The following is a 20,371-nucleotide window of genomic DNA, read 5'->3' as shown; positions in this document are numbered from 1 at the left end:
GATCCTAATGTATGTTCTTCCTTTTTCTGTGCCAGTAATGGAGTGTTGTGTGGTGTTGTTGCTCTGCAGAGGAACCCAGAGGAAACCACCTCTTGCTTATCTCTTGCCTTAAAAACTACACCGTCCTGGGGTCACCAGGAGTTGTTTGTGACTTGAAAGTACACAATGCTGATGATTACACCTGTGTGGTGTAGTGGATAAGAGTGGTGGTTTGGAGTGGTGGACTCTGATCTGGAGAACCGGGTTTGATTCCCGGCTCCTCCACATGAGCAGTTGAGGCTAATCTGGACAACTGGGTTGGATTCCCCACTTTTCCACATGAAGCCAGCTGGGTGACCTTGGGCTAGTCACAGCTCATAGAGCTTTCTCAGCCCCACCTACCTCACAGGTTGTCTTATGTGGGGAGGGGAAGGGAAGGTGATTGTAAGCCGTTTTGATTCTCCCTTAAGCGGCAGAGAAAGTCGGCATATAAAAACCAACTCTTCTTCAGCAGCAGCTTGTAGTCTTTACTTTTAAAGAGAAATATTTTAATAAATGAATGCAAAGAAATATGTGTGCAAAGGCAGGGTGCTATTCCAGAGTGGCCAAGAGCTAGATTCAAGTGTAGCAGCACCTTCGAGCTACGACAAAGAGGCTATAGCTCAGTGGCTATGCCCTTGCAGTGTATACAAAAGGTCCCAGGTTCTACCCTGACCACCTCCAGTTAAAGAAGGACATTTAGGAGGTGGGCTGGGAATTATCTTGGGAAACAGCTGCCAGTCATAGGAGGCGATGTTCAGTTAAATGAGCCAGCAATCTGACTCAAATTGCAACTTTGTGCTGTGATTTCAGTAGGATTGGAGAGCAAGAGATTCTGAGCAAGATTCAAAGGTTTATTGTTGTGCAGTGTTAAATTGCAAAAACATAAGAAATTTAATTTAAGGTCTTTTTTGGCTTACTTTATTATCACTGTTTCTAACAATAAACTAGTTAGTCCCTGTAGGAATTATGTAAATACCAATGCTAAGCCTCACACAGGCAAAGGTAGGATTTCTGTCTGTCTATATATTTCTTCTTCCTTTCCTCAAAGAAGCTCAGGATGGCATATATGGTATTTCCTAACCTGGCACCGGCCACCCTAGTCCTTACTAGGGTTGCCAATCCCCACTTGGGAAATGGCTGGCGATCTGGGGGTGGAGCTTGGGGAGGGCAGGGTGTGGGGAGGGGAGGGACCTCAGCTGTGTATAAATTCCATGTTGTCTAAACTCAAAAGCAGCCATTTTCTCCTAGTGAACTGATCTCTGTGGTCTGGAGATCAGTTTAAATTCCAAGAGATCTCCAGCCCCCATCTGGATCTTAGGAAACAGTACAACCTGTGCTGAATGAAGTTAAACTAGGGAGAGATGCAGCACGAGGCTCAAGATGACTAGTAAATATAAAAGTAAGACAAGGCTTATGAATAATTATTGATTTACTTATTCAAAAAAGCAACAGAAAACAACTATAATACTGTGAGAAGGAGAATGCTTATAAGTAAGAACAAATATATTTTGCAGAGAGGCCATGCATGGTTTTGACAACTGCCCCCAACCACTATGGGCTGTGGGTAGGGTTGCCAACCTCCAGGTGGGACCTGGAGGTCTCCTTATATCACAGTTGATTTCCAGGTGACAGAGATCAGTTCCCCTGGAGAAAAGGGCTGCTTTGGAGGGTGGGCTCTGTGGCATTGTACCTTGCTGAGGTTCCTGTGCTCCCTAAACCCCGCCCTCCCCAGGCTCTACCCCCAAAACGTCCAGGTATTTCCCCACCCAGAACTGGCAACCCTAGCTTTGGAAGAAATAGGAGTTCTGCTGGTCTGAGTAGACAAGACTGACTTTGATGGACCAAGCGATAGACCAGTATAAAGCAGCTTCATGTGTTCATGTGCTCTTCAGTAGAAGATGTTTGGGGAGGGGCTGTGGCTCAGTGCAGAGCATCTGCTTGGCATGCAGAAGGTCCCAGTTTCAATCCCCAGCATCTCCAGTTAAAGGGACTAGGCAAGCAGGTGATGTGAAAGATCCCTGCCTGAGACCTTGGAGAGCCGCTGCTGGTCTGAGTAAATAATACTGACTTTGATGGACCAAGGGTCTGATTTAGTAGAAGGCAGCTTCAGGGGATATGATAACCATCTTCAAGTACTTGAAAGGCTGTCATAGAGAGGATGGTGCCGAGTTGTTTTCTGTTGCCCCAGGAGGTCGGACCAGAACCAGCGGGGTGAAATTAAATCAAAACAGTTTCTGTCTTGACATTAGGAAGAATTTTCTAACAGTTAGAGCAGTTCCTCAGTGGAATAGGCTTCCTCGGGAGGTGGTAAACTCTCCTTACCTGGAGGTTTTTAAGAAGAGGTTAGATGGCCATTTGTCAGCAATGCTGATTCTGTGACCTTAGGCAGATGATGAGAGGGAAGGCATCTTGGCCATCTTCTGGTCACTGGGGGTGTGGGGAGGGAGGTAGTTGTGAATGTCCTGCATTGTACAGGGGGTTGGACTAGATGACCCTGGAGGTCCCTTCCAACTCTATAATTCTATGATTCTATGTGTTCATGTGTGTCTCCTGTCCCACATCTGCAGGAGTTTATGTGTGTTCTTGCAAACAGCTGCCTTGGTCCTCAACTGATTTTTTCTGATCCTTCCAGTTAAGGACTCAAAGCGAACCAAAAAAGACCCAGAAAGGTGTATTAGCTCAATTTGTTTTGCAGCCATGCTCTCTCCATTGCACTATCCATTTCAAATGAGTTTGGATTCTGGTACTCTGCTTTTATGCGTGGCTCTAGCTGATAAATTCTGCTCCTTAGTGGAGACGCGCATGCATTGACATACTATCCCTTCCTTTGGCATTTCAGCCTTTTTAGTGGACATGAAGAAAACGGTGCTAGACATGAATGATTAATGCCACCTCTTTGGAAGGAAGGATTGCTTAGATGCCTTGCTGTTTGATTACAAGCCTTGGAATTAGTCAACATTTCCATAATTCTAAACCAATATACACCTGTTTTCCCACTGTGATGTGAAGGCACAACTTAATTTAACAGAAACCCTGCTGTGCTAAGTCTCTCATTAAACACTGAGCCAGTTCTGTAATTTAAAGTTGCAGCACCACTATTTTAAAGAAATCACCTTTGTGTGTATGTGTGTTGCGGAATTAATAAGAAGCTAATGATGTATTTTGCTACATTTCCTCTGAAAACTTAAGAACATAAGGGCCAGGTTCTCCAGAACTTGTTCAGCTGTCTGTGGACAGCTCTATCCTGGCCTCGGCTCTAAAGAACACAAGAATATAAGAAAAGCCCTGCTGGATCAGACCCAGGCCCATCAAGTCCAGCGGTGTGTTCACACAGTGGCCAACCAGGTGCCTCTAGGAAGCCCACAAACAAGACGACTGCAGCAGCATCCTGCCTGTCTTGCATGGGACCTAATATAATAGGCATGCTCCTCCGATTCTGGAGAGAACATAAGAACATAAAAAAGCTATGCTGGATCAGACTAAGGCCCATCAAGTCCAGCAGTCTGTTCACACAGTGGCCAACCAGGTGCCTCTAGGAAACCCACAAACAAGACAACTGAAGCAGCATTGTTCTGCCTGCGTTCCACAGCACCTCATATAATATAACCTAACCCAGATGAACTAGCATGCAGATAGCCCCCTATATTGGCCCACATATATGTACAAATTTATTTTAAAAAAATGTATGCCATCTTTCCTCCTGAGCAGGGTATCCAAGGTGGCGAACACAAAACAATTAAAACATTTGAACAATTAAAAAGAACATTTAAAATTATAAGATAATTCAATTGAATTGCATAGACATGTAACACCAGACCCAGGGGGCAGGGTGATAAACTGTCATTGGGGGTATAACTGTTTCCCACCCCCTCCAAACGTATAAAATGTATATAGATGTATTTTGACCTAGGAAGCAAAAACAAACAAACCCTTTGTTAGTATATGTCTGGATATGGCACACAAGAGGCTGACATGAATTCTCAACACATAAACTGTTTTATTTTACTCTTACGGGGAAATGGTCCATTCATACATTGGCCAACCTCCAGGTACTTGTAGAAAAAATAGACACCACTGTACATTTGTTTGTATCCCTACGTGGAACTTGGCAACTAACTGGAATGTTAGAAGGCAATCATGAATTTTTGAAACTGGAATAACAGGATTGATTATTTAGGGGACTGAGGAAAAACTGAACAGAAGAATTTTGAAACGGCTGTATCCCCATTCTACTGTGATTACCCATATTGAAGATACCAGCTGGATATTGCTTTATGCATACTTTGGAAGGAATGTACCAGGATATGCCATGAACTATGGATTTTGACTATTTGATGATAGATTGTCACTATGTATTGGCACTATGTATAGCTCATAAATATTTTTGCACTTTGTTATACACAGTTTTGCTCCTGTACTAATTTCCTAACCTCCAGGTACTAGCTGGAGATCTCCTGCTATTACAACTGATCGCCAGCTGATAGAGGTCAGTTCCCCTGGAGAAAATGGCTGCTTTGGCAATTGGATTCTATGGCATTGAAATCCCTCCCCAAACCCCGCCCTCCTCAGGCCCCACCCCAAAAACCTCCCACCGGTGGTGAAGAGGGACCTGGCAGCCCTGCCCCTCACAGTTTACCCCTTCCAAGCATCTTACAGTCATAGAATCATAGAGTGGGAAGGGACCAACCAGGGTCATCTAGTCCAACCCCTTCACAATGCTGGAAATTCACAACTACCTCCCCCCCCACACTCCCAGTGACCCCTACTCCATGCCCAGAAGATGGCCAAGATGCCCTCCCTCTCATGATCTGCCTAAGGTCAGAGAATCAGCATTGCTGACAGATGGCCATCTAACCTCTTCTTAAAATCCTCCAGGGAAGGAGAGCTTACCACCTCCCGAGGAAGCCTGTTCCACTGAGGAACTGCTCTAACTGTTAGAAAATTCTTCCTAATGTCTAGACGGAAACTCTTTTGATTTAATTTCAACCCATTGGTTCTAGTCCGACCTTCTGGGGCAGCAGAAAACAACTCGGCACCATCCTTTATAATGACAGCCCTTCAAGTACTTGAAGATGGTTATCCTATCCCCTCTCTGTCTTCTCCTCTTCAGGCCAAACATACCCAGCTCCTCCAACCTTTCCTCATAGGACTTGGTCTCCAGACCCCTCGCCATCTTGGTTGCCCTCCTCTGGACACGTTCCAGCTTGTCTACATCTTCCTTAAATTGCAGTGCCCAAAACTGAGCACAGTACTCTAGGGGAAGTCTAACCAGGGCAGAGCCAAGCGAGCAGTTTGCTTGGCTCAGCAAACATCAGACAAAACACCAGATATCTATTTAAACAGCATTTTTAAACAAGAGTATAACAAAACGTCAGTAATATAGCATCCGGCTATAACAGCCGCCTCCTGCTAACCGACACAGCTTTCCCCGCATCCCAGCAAACGATCTTCTGAAAAGGGCCTTCTGTCTGAACGCCAAGAGCTGCACAAGCCAAGAAAGCCCTCAGTCCTGTGTTCGCACTCCAAAAGCACAGCTTCTTCTCTATCATCTTCTTCCCACTAAGAACTGCCATTAGATCTTCAGGAACTTCCTGGTTATCTGGTGAAGAGAAAATGACAACATTCCACATTGCATTTCACTGAAACACTAGCACGCGCCTTGTGGTCTGTTTTGCTTCAGAGTTTTAGGAACACATTGGTAGCTAAAGTTGAAGGGTACGAAACGAATTGGCCATGAGTTTTCAGGCATGCTTTTATTTCCAGCGCTAGGTTTTTGGTATTTCTTTTCATCCAGTTCCATGTATAAGAGCTATTGCAGTGGTCTGTTATAGCAGCTGCTTTTATTTTTCTTGAGGTTCACAAGTATTAAGTATGAGCCACTTTAATTATTTTTTAAATTTATTGTAATAGGCTTTCCTCACTGCACAAGAGAATCATTATTCTCAAGAACCATCAGGGCTGTGTTTATTGTAGGAGAACAGTTCTTAGCTGATGGTACTGCTTTTGATTAGTCTGTAGTACTCGTAGTACTCGTAGTAGTACTAGTACTAGTAACGACTGAAGCAAGCCTTTTTGTACCTAACATCCTCATGTGAAATCATTACATCAGTTATCTAATTGTTTCTAGGTTCAATTCCGAGTTCTGACCATTAAAGATCTTCATGCCAGGGACTCATGTACTTAAAGGACTGCCTTTCCTAATGTGAAAATGGGTTGCCAGCTTTGGGTTGGAAAATACCTGGAGATTTTGGTGGTGGAACCTGAAGAGGGTGGGGTTTGGGGAGGGGAAGGACTTCAATGTGGTGTAATGCCATAGAGTCCACCTTCCAAAGCAGCCATTTTTTCCAGGTAAACTGATCTCTGTTGCCTAGAGGTCAGCTGTAATCCCAGGAGATCTCCAGCCACAACCTGAAGTATGAAACCATGACTCTGATTTTTTTTTTCAGTAGGTCTTTCTTCATTCCCGCTGTAGGCATTTGAGAACTTTCATTCCTCTATCTAGGGCTTTCACATCTGCGTGTCGTCTCTTATAGAGCGGCCTTCCCAAAAATTTCAAGAAGCCAGCCTCTATCTTGTCTTTTAGAAGAGCGACAGAGCAGTCCTAAGAAAACAGAAGGTCCCAGGTTCAATCTCTGGCATCTTCAGTTAAAGGGACTAGGCAAGTAGGGTATGTGAAAGACCTCTGCCTGAGACCCTGGAGAGTTGCTGCCGGTCTGAGAAGACAATACTGACTTTGATGGACTAAGGGTCTGATTCAGTATAAGGCAGCTTCATGTGTTCATGTGATACCTGTTGAAGTCCATTGAATTCAATGGACTCTGCTTAGGACTGCACAGTTAGAGAGCAAACCTAAAGATCTTTGCTCAGAACTAAGCCCAATTTTATTCAGTGGGGTGTACTACCCGGAAAGAGTGGCCTAATAATGCAACCCCAAGAAGAGTTATAAGGAGCCCCATGGTGCAGAGTAGTAAGCTGCAGTACTGCAGTCCAAAGCTCTGCTCACGACCTGAGTTTGATCCCAACGGAAGTCGGTTTCAGGTAGTTGGCTCAAGGTTGACTCAGCCTTCCATCCTTCCAAGGTTGGTGAAATGAGTACCCAGTTTGCTGGGGGTAAAGGGAAGATGACTGGGGAAGGCACTGGCAAACCACCCTGTAAACATCGTTTGCCTAGTAAACGTCGTGATGTGACGTCACCCTATGGGTCAGGAATGACCCTGTGCTTGCACAGGGGACTACCTTTAAGAAGAGTTATGCCGTTCTGAAACCAGTGAAGTTAATGGGCTTAGAAGTGTGTGACTCAGTTTAGGACTGCACAATAAGATCAAGTTGGTTAGGAAGGAATTCAAGTGTGGCTCAAACGATCAGCTTCCATTCTGGTTTTTTTTTGGGGGGGGGGGTTTTGCTTGCATGCTCTCTATATGGACTGCTGTGTTTTAATCACTGCTTTTCAGTATTGTTGTGAACCACGCTGGGCCCTACTGGGAAGAGTAGTGTGGTGAAATGACATTTCACACACACACCACCCAAGTATCAGTGTAAAACATTACAGTCCTGCAGAGTAAACGCTGAATTTGCATTCTGCAAACCACTCAGAGGTTAACTGAAACCTGCCTTGACAGGGAGTCATAATGTTGCAGGTCAAGGCTTTCTGTCTAGCTTTTAGCCTATAGTTCCAGCATGAACACATAAAGCTGCCTTATACTGAATCAGACCCTTGGTCCATCAAAGTCAGTATTGTCTACTCCAGTGGTTCCCAAACTTTTCGGGCCACCGCCCCCTTGGTCCCACAAACTCAACCCCAGCGCCCCCTACCCTATCCTATAAAAAGCATTATTCAAAATAGGGGTTTGCATGACACACTGAAGAAGATAAGAACAATAAAATTTAAAAAACAGTAACAATTAATTGCACAGCTATTCAAAATCCAATTCAAACTTTTTTAGTTGAGATGTATTCAGCAAAACTGATTAACTTGATCCAGTGGTACCAGCTCTTCAAAGTCTGGGAAAAAATTCTGATAGTTTCCACCAAATTTGCCAGCATGATGCCATGGGTGTGTGTGTTAAGTGCCGTCAAGTCACTTCCGACTCATGGTGACCCTATTAATGAAAGTCCTCCAAAATGTCCTGTCTTTGACAGCCTTGCTCACATCTTGCAAATTGAAGGCTGTGGCTTCCTTTATTGGTGCCATAGCTTGATCTATTGTAACTTAGTGAACAACATGAGTTGAAGGGGCCCACCTCTAGCGCCTCCCCTGCTGCCCCCTTGCCTCTTAGTGCCCCCCTAGGTAATCCCCCTGCCCCCCAGGGGGTGGTACTGCCCACTTTGGGAACCACTGGTCTGCTCAGACCAGCAGCAGGTCTCCAGGGTCTCAGGCCAAGGTCTTTCACATCACCGACTTGCCTAGTCCCTTTAACTAGAGATGCCAGGGATTGAACCTGGGGTGTAAAAATCAACTTCTTCTTTAGAAACGTGGAGCACTAAAACTGAAGGGCAGGGGCTTCTAGTTGCCATTTGTGGGGGCACATCAGGACTTAGTTTTGACATTTGGGTGGTATTTCAGCATTTGCAGATGGTTCATTGAGTGAGCCCGGAAGAACTTGGAAAAGCTTGAAAATTCAGAGTTCCCATTAATATACGTTGGTCCAGTAAAATAAAATGCCATTTTAAAATATTGCTTTTAAATGGCACCTTATTTTATTTTATGTCAGGCTAGGTTGCTCCCAGAAGCTCCACCGGGATTCCTTGGGATGGTTAACGCTAAGTAAATGTAATGTGATAACAGCTATTAGTACTTGCGTTTTACTGGCTAGTTTGGCCAATAATAGCATTTAATCCTCATTTAAAGTCTGCATGTGCTTCACCTCCGAGTACCCTGTGGCAGGCAAACTCCCTTTTATGGCTGTGATTTGGGGTTCTCAATAAACACTTGACTGCCGGCCCCCTGCGCATACCTCCGGAGCCATTCTCATCAGGGAATGCCCTGTGCGAATCAATTTAATTAAGGGTATAATAACCGAGAAATATAGTGTTCAGGAAAGCTCTTAAAACTTGAGCAGCAAAAAAAGAAAAAAAGGAGCACACAGAATCTTAATGTCTTATAAAATATTAATAACTTCCTTTCTGCCAGATGTCAACTCTGAGAGTGTTTTTATTTCTCCTTCAGTCCTCCTTCCCCATTGCACATACGCCGGCAATGTTAGCAAAAGAATTACTGTGGTTTTTGTTAAATACTTTTTTATATTGACTTAGGAAAGCACTTGTTTTCAGGGAAAGGTTTGCTCCAAGTTAATTGTGCCAGGGAGCAGGATTATCCGCAAGCATTTATCGTCGTGGATATGAAGATATCCTGGGCCACACTGATAGGGTTGCCAGGTCCCTATTTGCCATCAGCGGGAGGTTTTGGGGGTGGAGCCTGAGGAGGGCGAGATTTTGGGAGGGGCGGGACTTCATTGGTCAGACCTCACTTGGAATACTATGTCCAGTTTTGGGCTCCACAATTTAAGAAGGATGTTGACAAGCTGGAGTGTGTCCAGAGGAGAGCGACCAGAACGGTCAAAGGTCTGGGATCCATGCCCTATGAGGAGAGGCTTAAGGAGCTGGGTTAGTTTAGTCTGGAGAAGGGAAGGCTAAGGGGTGACATGATAGCCATGTTTAAATATTTGAAGGGATGCCATGTTAATGAGGGAACTAGCTTGTTCTCGGTTGCTCCCGAGACTAGGACACGGAGTAATGGATTTAAACTAAGAGAAAAACGATTCCACCTAAACATTAGGAAGAACTTTCTGACAGTGAGGGCAGTTCTATGGTGGACTGCCCTGACTCGGGGTGGGGTGGGGAGTCCCCGTCTTTGGAGGTCTTTAAGCAGAGGCTGGATGGCCATCTGTCGGGAGCGCTTTGATTGTGGGATCCTGCATGGCAGGTCGTTGGACTGGATGGCCCTTGTGGTCTCTTCCAACCTTGTGTGGGATCTTGTGATTTTGAGAATTGGCAACCCTACTCAGAACACAACGTTGCTACTGTCAGACGTAGCTGACCTAACAATAACCAGGGGTGGGGGGTCCAGATCACTTAAAAACCCAGCCTTCCTCTAGGATGGCCCTTGGCCAAAGCGAGCAGATTGGTAACATCCTTAAATGTATATTTGTCCTGCTGTGGGTATTTAGCCACTCTTCTGTCATCCGGAACCGGTGGGGAAGTACGCAACTGTCTGTCAGCCTCATTAGCGTTACGACGCGGGCTATTAAAACTGTCCCGCTAATGAGCGGATATTTCAGACGCTCGCCCCTCGACACTGCCTCCGTTGCTTTTCCAACATCAATAAGATTCGGAACGCAAAAATGGTAAACAGTGTTGTGGGCTTCGGACATGGAGATTGTAAACGGCTTCTGCCCTGGCTTGACGCTTGCCTTCTTTAATGACGCCTTCCCCAAACCAGGGTATGGGGAAACTATACTGAGCTACCAGTGCTGGGTTTTTTTTGAAACGGATTTAATGATGAGAGACACGGCGGGTAGAAAGGGCAGCGAGAAGCCATAAACATCTCGTGAAAAAATGTTAACAAGTGTGTTTGACCGCTGCTTCCGAACCACAAACTCTCGAATTGCTTCCTATCGGTTTATGAGACGGAGGAAAGATTAGGGTTTTTAAGGCCGGCGCTTTGATTGGGTCGCCTTAGTCGTACCGCACTCCTGCCTTCCTTCTGAATCAGCTGAATCAGGATGTTTTGAAAACTGACGTGAAGACCCGAGTTTTGCGGTTCACTCAGGTTGGATTTTTGCTGGTGGTGGTGGTGGGGAGGAGATTCTCCCAGAAACCACCAACATCTGTGTGTATAGAAAGGCAAGGCCCCCACACAATCCAGTTCACAAATAGTGCAGGCCTTTGAGTAAGCAGTCCAGTTGAAACTAAGTGCAAAAAGGTGTTCAGGGTATCTGAAAAGTGCCCCCACCCACTAAGAGGGTATCACACTAGGACCTGGAGCCCTGGATTTAAGGTAGGGAGGCCGTTTACCCACTGGTGGCAGGCAGTGCAGTGCAGTGTAGTAGGCAGAGTGTTGATCTAGGATCTACAAGACCCAGATTCAAATTCCCCACTCAGCTCTGGAGGCTTTCTGGGTAGGGTTGCCAGGTCCCTCTTCTCCACCAGCGGGAGGTTTTTGGTGTGGAGCCTGAGGAGGGGAGGGAGTTCAGTGCCATAGACTCCAGTGCCATAGATTTCAATGCCATATCTTCCAAAGGTCTATCCTAAGCGGCCTGTTGCTTTGCCTCTGAATGCTGAATTCTTCTCAGGTCCGCAGAAACGAAGTCTAATTACTACTTGGACGAGAGACTTCCAAGGGCAAGCCAGGTTGCCGCCTGCTGTAGTGCGAGTGAATCAAAAGCTGGCACGCTTCCATAGACGCATCGGCAATGAACCGGTGCCGCGGCATGGTGTCAAGCGATGCTGTGCTGCTGAAGGTGCGGTGCAACGCGCCGGATGAAAAATAGAGACTTGCTCATGTTCATTTGTTAGTTGTTGGTTAAAATCCCCTGGGGCTTTCTGAAAGGGCAGAGGTGTTAAAGCCCAGGGTCCTGCTTAAATTCCATATGGCGGTAATTACATTCAGCTTCCTTTTTGCACTGTCTGATATGTGCAAAGATATTATCTATATCTATATATCTGTATCTATTCCGTCTCTGTGTCTGTGTCTGTGTCTGTGTCTGTGTCTCTGTGTCTATCTCTCTGTCTCTATCTATCTATCTATCTATCTATCTATCTATCTATCTATCTATCTATCTATCTATCTATCTATCTATCTGAACCTGGCCACCTTATATATCTATATCTATATATCAGAACCTGGCCACCTTATATATCTATATATCAGAACCTGGCACCTTATATATCCAGGTTCTGACTCCTGAACAGGTAAGCAAAAATTGAGCCCCTCCTATTTGGACAAATGAGCATTTGATCCCTTCCAGGTGTGGGCAGTATAAGGTTTGCAGATCCAAGCGGGGTGTTTTTTGTCGCTTGTGGTTTCTCGATAAAAACCCGAGAATCCAAGGTTCTTTTTAAAACCCTGGTTCCAGTGCTTGCAACCACAGAATTTGCAGCATTTGATCCCTCCCAGGTTTAGGGGATACATTTTCTGGGTCCTATAGCAACCAAATTTGAAAAACTAACAGCAAGCAGATCAGTGGTGGAAATGCTGATTCTTTGCCCTTAATTCAATGCTGATTCTATGACCTTAAGCAGATGATGAGAGGAAGGGCATCTTGGCCACCTTCTGGGCATGTAGTAGGGGTCCCTGGGAGAATTGGGGGGAGGTGAAATTCCTGCATAGTGCAGGGGGTTGGACTAGTTGACCCTGGTGGTCCCTTCCAACTCTATGATTCTATGATTCTAAGTTTGGTTAAGTTGCAACCAACTTGTGGTGACCCCATAAGGTTTTCAAGGCAAGAGACAAAGAGGGGTGGATTGACATTTCCTGCCTCTGCATAGCAACCCTGGACTTCCCTGGTGGTCTCCCATCCAAGGACTAACCAGGGTCGACCCTACTTAGCTTCTGAGATCTGATGAGATCAGGCTAGCAGGGGCCATCCAGGTCAGGAGGGCGATAAGATTAGTGGAAGTGAAACGAGAAGGTTAAAGAAGGTGCAGTACATGGATTTTGTTTTTTACACTGTCAGACCAGGAGTCCGACTGAGGATCGCCTCTGTTTTTCACCTCCTTTGACCCATGCAAATTCCATTTGCTCTACCGCCAAGTGACAGCCCCTCTCCAAGAGATGGATCGATTGCTGCGTTTTTCAGCTAGCAGAGTACCCAGATCCTCCAGTTTGAAAGACAGGAAGTTTCTTTCTGGCTTTATTTTGAAATTTGGCATTCTGTATCTTGATGTTTTCAGAGGGTAGCTGCGGTGGCGGGCCTACATTATTGGGACCCTGAAGCTTGAACTGTTATGGGGGGCCCTTCGCAACCAGCAATGAGGTCTGGGTAACCACTGTTATCTTCTTCATGGGGTTGTTCTATGGCAGATGTATTGGTTCATCAGAGGGGGCTTGTTAGGATACAGAGGTGAAAATCTGATTGTTGGTGTTAAAATGCACAAGCAAGATGAGTGCAGCCTGAATTGAGAATTCAGATGTTTTTTTGTTGTTCCAATTGGCTCTAGCTTAAGGGCTGAGCTATAGAACTATTAAGCCGTGCACCAATGAAGGATTCGAGGATCCAGCTGCCAAAATGTAGGCTACGAATAGATTCTGGTGAGCTCAGCAAGCCCATACAACAGGGTGTTCGGGCACTGCAAGCCCCTGAGAAAATTTTGAAATTTGACCAATTATAGGGATATTTTGAGGCCATATGAAATGGGTATTAGAGCATATTTAAGGTCAATGTTAAGTACTCCAACCCATTGGCTTATGATTCTGTCACTAAAATAGCCTTATTTTAATAGCAAACACCTTAAAAAAACTCCATCAATTTTGTTGAAAAATTCACTCATTAAAAAAAAAAGTTGCTTCAGGGCCCCTCCGAGATTAGGGGCCCTGAAGCTTAAGCTTCATTAAGTTTCACAGTAGATCCGCCACTGGGTAGCTGTGTTGATCTGCTGTATAACAGCTAGATTGGAGTCTGATAGAGACCAACAAGATTTTCAGGGTGCGAGCTTTCGAGAATCATAGAATCATAGAGTTGGAAGGAGCCACCAGGGTCATCTAGTCCAACCCCCTGCACAATGCAGGAAATTCACAACTACCTCCCCCCCACACCCCCAGTGACCCCTACTCCATGCCCAGAAGATGGCCAAGATGCCCTCCCTCTCATGAACTGCCTAAGGTCATAGAATCAGCACTGCTGACAGATGGCCATCTAGCCTCTGCTTAAAAACCTCCAGGGAAGGAGCACTTACCACCTCCCGAGGAAGCCTGTTCCACTGTGGAACCGCTGTAACTGTTAGAAAATTCTTCCTAATGTCTAGACGGAAACTCTTTTGATTTAATTTCCAATGGTTCTGGTCTGACCTTCTGGGGCAACAGAAGACAACTCGGCACCCTCCTCTATATGACAGCCCTTCAGGTACTTGAAGATGGTTATCATATCCCCTCTCAGTCTTCTCCTCTCCAGGCTAAACATACCCAGCTCCTTCAACCTTTCCTCATAGGACTTGTCTCCAGTCAAAACTCCCTTCGTCAGATATCTGATGAAAGAAGCTCTGATTCTCTAAAATTCATACCTGAAAATTTTGTCTGTCTCTAAGGTGCTGCAGGACTCCAATCTGCTTTACCTTGATATGAGTCACTAACAATTTTTTTTTGCCTTCAGGAATCTAGCGTGTCATTATTTTCAAGGAGGCTCTCTTTGAAAAAACATGCCACTGTATTGCTCGGTTTCGAAACCTTTTTTTAAAAAAATAACAGGGTGGTGATAGTTAAAAGAAAGGTGGTAGGAGAGACCACCGCACAGAACACTCTAGGCTAAAACTGGAATCTTAAGAAAGTATAAACAAAGTGAAGTTTCCTTTGTATTTGAGTCTTAACCGGCATCAAGCCAAATATCAAAGCGATATCAAAGGCGAGCGACTCGTTAATTAATTCAGACTAGCTCCACAAAGCAATCCCAGGTCTTTGCCGATATCTGATTTCAGCAACTTCCTAATCTTCACAAGCTGTCATTACGAACAGCATTAAACCTGCCAGCAATCAATCCTCTGCCAGCGCTCCCATTGTAACTCAGAGATGGGCAATCGCCAATCCAAAGGAAAAAAGTGAAAAAGGAAACTTGGAGGGTTGGTTCCTTCCGGAAGGAGAAAGCAATCCTGACAGAAAACAGCCTGTCAACGCATCTCTCAGACTGATCTCTCTGTCATTTCCGAAGGAGCTGAAGAGAACTTTGTGCTTCCCGACCCACCTCCCCACTTTGTGCTGCAAAAGAATCCTGTCGTAGTGATTGAGATTCTCGTACGATGCTGGTAAAAGCTTTAAGAAGGATAATAATATTGTTTGGTTCTGTGCTTAAAAGTAGATTTAACTGTGGTGCATGTTGTGTGAGGATCATCTAGTCCATCCCCCTGTCCATTGCAGGCAATTCACAACTGTCTCCCCACCTCACCCCCAGTGACCCTTACTCCATGCCCAGAAGATGGGCAACAAAACCGTTCCAGGATCCCTGGCCAATCTGGCCTGGAGGAAAATTGCTTCCTGACCCCAAAGTGGCGATTGGCATTACCCTGGGCATGTAAGAAAGGGCCACAAGAGCCAAAACACTGACACAACCCTTCCTGCCCTCCCGCTCATGATCTGCCTGTTCACAGAATCAGCATTGCTGACAGATGGCTCACTCCAGCATCAATGTTTGGTTGGTCTCATTGCCCTGCTATCCATCTCTCATTTGTTTCTGCTGTATTTATTTTGGATCATAAGCATTAGTCTGGAGATGAGGAGGTTGAGGGGGAACATGATTGCTCTCTTTAAGTATTTGAAGGGCTGTCACTGAGAGGAGGGCAGGGAGCTGTTCCTGTTGGCAGCAGAGGATAGGACTTGCAATAATGGGTTTAAATTGAGGGCGGAAAGGTACCGGCTGGATATTAGGAAAAACTTTTCATTGTAAGAGCCGTTCGACAGTGGGATCGGCTACCTAGGGAGGTGGGGAGCTCCCCCTCACTGGCAGTCTTTAAGCAGAGGCTGGACAAACACTAGTCAGGGATGCTGTAGGTTGATCCTGCATTAAGCAGGAGGTTGGCCTGGATGGCCTGGATGGCCCCTTCCAACTCTATGATTCTATGATGCTTCAATTCTATGATTCAAGAATAGACACAAACAAACAAAGGCCCAATGTACAGACTATAAATGGGGTGGGTTTCCACACTGAATCAGTGACTGTTGGATGCGGGGCATGTATGGGATGGTTGAATAACGTGGTGAATTCCCACATTAGCACTGCCAGTCCCCCATGGAGATGAGATGCAAGAACTTCATGGCAGTGTAGGGATTTGAATTCACGGATCCTAGTCCAGCCTTTGAAATGTGGTGTTGGAGGAGAGTGTTACGGATACCCTGGACTGCCAAAAAAACAAATCAGTGGATTCTAGATCAAATCAAGCCTGAACTGACCCTAGAAACTAAAATGACTAAACTGAGGCTGTCGTACTTTGGTCACATTATGAGAAGACAAGAGTCACTGGAAAAGACCATCATGCTAGGAAAAGTGGAAGGCGGCAGGAAAAGAGGAAACCCCAACAAGAGATCAACTGACTCTACATAGGAAGCCATGGTCTTCAGTTTGCAAGATCTGAGCAAGGCTGTTAAGAATAGGACGTTTTGGAGGACATTGATTCATAGGGTCGCCATCAAAGTCAGTATTGTCTACTTAGACCAGCAGCAACTCTGCAGGGTCTCAAGCAAAGGTCTTTCACATCACCTACTTGTCTAGTCCCTTTAACTGGAGATGCCAGGAATTGAACCTGGGACCTTCTGCATTCCAAGCAGATGCTCTACCACTGAGCCATGTCCCCTCCCCAATGTTTCATTGCTCCAGCTTAGCCAATGGGGAGGGGCTGTGGCAGGGCATCTGCTTGGCATGCAGAAGGTCCCAGGTTCAGTCCCCAGCATCTCCAGTTAAAGGGACCAGGCAAGTAGGTGACGTGAAAGACCCCTGGAGAGCCGCTGCCAGTCTGAGTAGACAATATTGACTTTGATGGACCAAGAATCTGATTCGGTAGAAGGCAGCTTCATGTGTTCAGTGGGCTGCACTGCAATACAGTATAGATGGTAATCAAAGGTAGATGTTTACACCAGTTATCCAAGTGCGATGCACTCAGACATCAGTCAGTCAAAATTCTCCGTAATTCATGCCCTTGACCCACACAACATGAAAGGTGCCATTTCAGAGGATTCAATGAGTTGGAAACATTTGCTTATTATAGATGCCTCTTGATTGCACTCCTTAAATATTAGGCGCCCTTTCTTTTTACATTGTAATGCAAATATATATTGCATTTCTGACAGGAGCAAATTGTAAAGCCTTTTGCTGTTTTAAACGGCGGGGGGAGGGGGAGAGAAAGAAACGAAAACCTAGAATTTTGTTGCGAGCGGAATAATAGCTCCTAGTTCACAAAGAACACGCTAAGTGAATCAGTGGTCCAAGGTGACCCTTCTTTGTGAGGATAGAGCATCGAGCAGGAAAAAAAATTCCTTCTGAAAAGATGAACAAATGTCTGTCGAAAGAAAGAGCAGGGCAGGATGGTCTAGTTAGAGAGCTCTTGACTCAGAAAAGGCACAAGCCAAGGAGAAACAGGCTGGGTCTTGATTTTCGTGGTACGCAGAGGCAATTCCATGCCCTGTGGGTGTGTAAAGTGCCGTCAAGTTGCAGCTGACTTATTGATGGGGGCGTGGCTCAGTGGTAGAGCATCTGATTGGAATGCTGAAGGTCCCAGGTTCAATCCCTGGCATCTCCAGTTAAAGGGACTAGGCAAGTGTGTGTGAAAAGTGCCTTCAAGTCGCAGCAAACTTATGGTGACCCCTTTTGGGGTTTTCATGGCAAGAGACTAACAGAGGTGGTTTGCCAGTGCCTTCCTCTGCACAGCAACCCTGGTATTCCTTGGTGGTCTCCCATCCAAATACTAACCAGGGCTGACCCTGCTTAGCTTCCGAGATCTGACGAGATCAGGCTAGCCTGGGCCATCCAGGTCAGGGCACCAGGCAAGTAGGTGACGTGAAAGCCTGAGACCCTGGAGAGCCGCTACCAGTCTGAGTAGACAATAATGACTTTGATGGGTATACAGAGTCTGGGGAAGGGCCATAGCTCAGTGGTATAGCATCTGCTTGGCATGAAGAAGGTCCCAGGTTCAATCCCCGGCATCTCCAGTTAAAAAGACTAGGCAAGTAGGTGTTGTGAAAGACCTCTTCCTGAGACCCTGGAGAGCTGTGGCCGGTCTGAGTAGACGATACTGATTTTGATGGACCGAGGATCTGATTCAGTAGAAGGCAGCTTCATGTGCAATCCAGTAGGGTTTTCAAGGCAAGAGGTGGTTTGCCATTGCCAGCCCTCTGTGTAGTGACTTTGGTATTCCTTGATGGTCTTCCATCCAAGTACTTACCAGGGCCAACCCTGCTTAGCTTCTGAGATTTGATGAGATCAGGCTAGCCTGGGCCATGCAGGTCAGGGCACCCATGCCCTAGTGATATCATATTGCCATCTCTGTTTTGTTTGTTTGTTTGTGTGTTTGTTTTTAAGAGAGGCACAATGAATAAGAAACATACTTACTGGATGACTTTAAAATTGGTGGAAGAGAATACAAGTTTTTGAGTCATACGGAACATGGGTTCCCAACTCTGGGCTGAGAAATTCTTGGAGATTTGGGAGTGGATCTTGGGGAGGGTGTGGCTTGGGGAGGGACCTCAGCTGGGTATACTACCATACAGTTCACTTTCCTAAGTAGCCTTTTTCTCCAGGGGAACTGATCTCTGCCGTCTGGAGATCAGTTGTAATTCCAGAAGGTCTCCAGGCCCTACCTGGAGCTTGGCAGCCCTATACAGAACTCCTTGGTCATGTGGTCTATTCTATGACAAGATTTTTTAAAAAAGAATATCATAGACAATGGGGGCAGACACACCAGGTTGCATTAGACTCGACCCCGTTCTCTACAAGAGCGTGTCCAGAGGAGAGCGACCAGAATGGTCAAAGGTCTGGAATCCATGCCCTATGAGGAGAGACTTAAGGAGCTGGGTTTGTTTAGTCTAGAGAAGAGAAGGTTAAGGGGTGACATGTTAGCCATGTTGAAATATTTAAAGGGATGCCATGTTAATGAGGGAACTAGCTTGTTCTCTGTTGCTTCAGAGACTAGGACATGGAGTAATGGAGTTAAACTAAGAGAAAAACGATTCCACCTAAACATTAGGAAGAACTTTCTGACTGTCAGGGCGGTTTGATGGTGGAATGCACTGCCTCGGAGGGTGGTGAAGTCCCCATCTTTGGAGGTCTTTAGGCAGAGGCTGGATGGCCATCTGTCGGGAGTGCTTTGATTGTGGGATCCTGCATGGCAGGGGGTTGGACTGGGTGGCCCTTGTGGTCTCTTCCAACCTTGTGTGATTTTGTGATTTGTGAAAATCCCTCACTTCATCTGTATAAAATATTTTTTGTGAATGCGTTGGTTTACTTGGCAGAGCGGAAAGGTATCTATATTTTCTCATGAGATTAGGAACCAGTTTACTTAATAATACAATTGCTTGTCATTCAAAGAAAATAGTAGAAGTTCTGCAGTGTTTTCTCACTTGTTTGTGGTGGTCTTCCTCCACCTGCTTGCCTTCATGCACTCCCATCACTCAAGAGCCAGCATAGTGTAGTGGTTAAGAGTGGTGGTTTGGAGCGGGTGGACTCTAATCTGGAGAACCGGGTTTGACTCCCCACTCCTCCACATGAGCAGCGAAGGCTAATCTGGTAAACTGGATTGATTTCCCCACTCCTACACATGAGGCCAGTTAGGTGACCTTGGGCTAATCACAGTTCTCTTAGAGCTCTCTCAGCCCCACTGCCTGAGCTGGGATGGAGCCTTGAGCCAGGGGTGAGGAAATGAGGAGATGGGTCGCAACTGGGATTTGGGGGCAGCAACAGCTTCCCCCAGGAATAACAACACGGCAAAGGAAATGTGGGGAGGGGCTGTGGCTCAGCAGTAGAGCATCTGCTTGGCATGCAGAAGGTCCCTGGTTTAATCCCCGGCATCTCTGGTTAAAGGGGCTAGGCAAGTAGATGATGTGAAAGACCTCTGCCTGAGACCCTGGAGAGCTGCTGCTGGACTGAGTAGACAATTCTGACTTGATGGACCAAGGGTCTGATTCAGTATGTGAAATGTTTTTTAAAAAAAATAAAAATGCTTATTTAATAACATATCCATCTTTCTATTACAAAGTCCGTGTGTCAAAACAAGTAGAAAAACATCTTTATAATATTGTCCAAATCTCTGAATTAAAACATAAGTCTCAAAATGATAGATGATGCCCCAGGCTGTATTGATTCCTTTGGTTTGACACGATTCCAATGTTTTTATATACAGGAACCATCTTTGTATTAATAATTTATGTGTGGATAAGTTCGATGTTGGTAAGGGTAAGGTGACGCACATGGAACAAATAATCCCAAATTCAACAAGTTTATATCAGTGGGGTCCAAACTTGCGGTGATCAAGAAGCAAAGAGATCTTGGGGTTCTAGTGGATTGCTCTATGAAAATGTCAATCCAGTGTACTGCAGGAGGGGGGAAAGGCAAACTCTATGCTGGGGAATATTAGGAAGGGGGTGGAAATAAAACTGCTGATGTTATGATGGCCCTGTATAGATCTGTGGTGTGGTCTCCTTTGGAATATTCTGTGTAGT

The 20,371-nt window shown here is 45.6% G+C and overlaps 1 protein-coding gene and 1 non-coding gene across 20 annotated transcripts in view; one reads left to right on the top strand and one right to left on the bottom strand.

The window, feature by feature from the left end:
• The window catches only part of CELF2 (CUGBP Elav-like family member 2), a 393,828-nt gene that overhangs the window by 254,803 nt on the left and 118,654 nt on the right, over window positions 1-20,371 (top strand). The window lies entirely within an intron of this gene.
• Window positions 16,444-16,515, bottom strand: TRNAS-GGA (transfer RNA serine (anticodon GGA)). The gene has a single exon. It is a non-coding gene; the product is annotated as a tRNA-Ser (tRNA).

The sequence above is a fragment of the Euleptes europaea genome, chromosome 3 (genome assembly GCF_029931775.1).
Source record: "Euleptes europaea isolate rEulEur1 chromosome 3, rEulEur1.hap1, whole genome shotgun sequence".
Lineage (NCBI taxonomy): Eukaryota > Metazoa > Chordata > Lepidosauria > Squamata > Sphaerodactylidae > Euleptes > Euleptes europaea.
Note: the sequence above shows the minus strand (reverse complement) of the source record. Positions and strands in the feature narration are given on the sequence as shown.